A 1,304-nucleotide genomic window follows, 5' to 3' on the forward strand; every position below is an offset into this window, starting at 1 on the left:
CGCTGTAGAGCTGTAGAGCTCTACATCCGCCGCGGGACGAGGCGCCTCCGGGGGAGAGCGATGTAGAGGCGCTCTACAACGTGAAATCTCTACAACAAACTCTACATCATAAGCGGCGAACGAGGCACGGTCGCTCTCCGACATGAGGCGCGTTGCACTTGCCAGTGCTGCCCTGGCCTTCTGTCTGCCCGCCCAATGGGTGGCAGGTGCCTCTGCTGCTGTGGCATGCATCACGGCTGCGACTGGCCGGCGCCTCGGCGCGTCAGCTCGGCTTGGCGCATCGATCATGGCCAGCGCAACTCGCCTGGACTCAACGCTCAGCCAGGAGCTCCCGCACGCGCTGGCGCGAGGCATGGCGCATGCAACGCGTCTGAATGCTCGCCTCGCCTCACGCAAATGCGACCGTCCTCGCAGCCGACAGTCCACCGCCTGCTAAAGAAGCACAGCGACGAATGCGGCACCGGCGACGCATGGCAGGCTGGTCATGACGCAGTTATAGGGTGTTGTGTGCCGTCAGAGTGACTCTCTGTGTGTCAGGGATAGTCAGGGCCGTTCATCAGAGCTCCAGTAAACTCGGAGACACCCCATTAGTGCGACTCGACCTCTTTGAGTCACTGCCTTCCTGGCGGTTTGGCTGTAGAGCCTCTACAACAAACTCTACAGCAAAATCGCGCTCTACATCGCTCTACAACGGAGGCGCCTCGTCCCGCGGCGGATGTAGAGCTCTACAGCTCTACAGCGCTCCACAGCTCTACAGCTCTACAGCGCTCTACACTCTACATCCTCTACACCCTCCCTCAGGGCCCCGCGAGCGCCTGCAGCGAGATGTCCATCGCTGCATTGGTTCTCGCCGCGCATGCGCGCACTGGTTTAGTGCGCGCAATGCGCGGGGAGGGCGGCCTGGCCCTCGCCGCGACCATGTTCGAGTAAGTACCGAAACACACGATCGGAAGCTATATGGTGCAGGCGGGCTCTCCCAGGTGTACCTGTGTCAGTGCCAGTGCGCGCCAGTCCCGTGCGCTGGGGCACTTGGAGCACTTGGAGTGCAGTCAGTAACCTCACATCCAGGGCCGGGGAGCTGAGAAGCGCACCCAGCGAGCCGGATGATCGAAAAGAAAGAAAGAAAACAGACAGGCCAAGGGAGGGATGGGAGGACGGCACGCCGCCACCACACAGGGATTTTAAGGAGAGGAGTGTGGTGCTAGCCGTCGCCCACCCTCGGGCGTCTGACCCGGATGATCGGGATCGGGCTACGAGAAGGTAAAAATTCTTTTTTGGGAAAGTCACAGTGGACTAGGGCCACC

Source organism: Emiliania huxleyi (assembly GCF_000372725.1).
Source record: "Emiliania huxleyi CCMP1516 unplaced genomic scaffold EMIHUscaffold_252, whole genome shotgun sequence".
Taxonomy (NCBI): domain Eukaryota; phylum Haptophyta; order Isochrysidales; family Noelaerhabdaceae; genus Emiliania; species Emiliania huxleyi.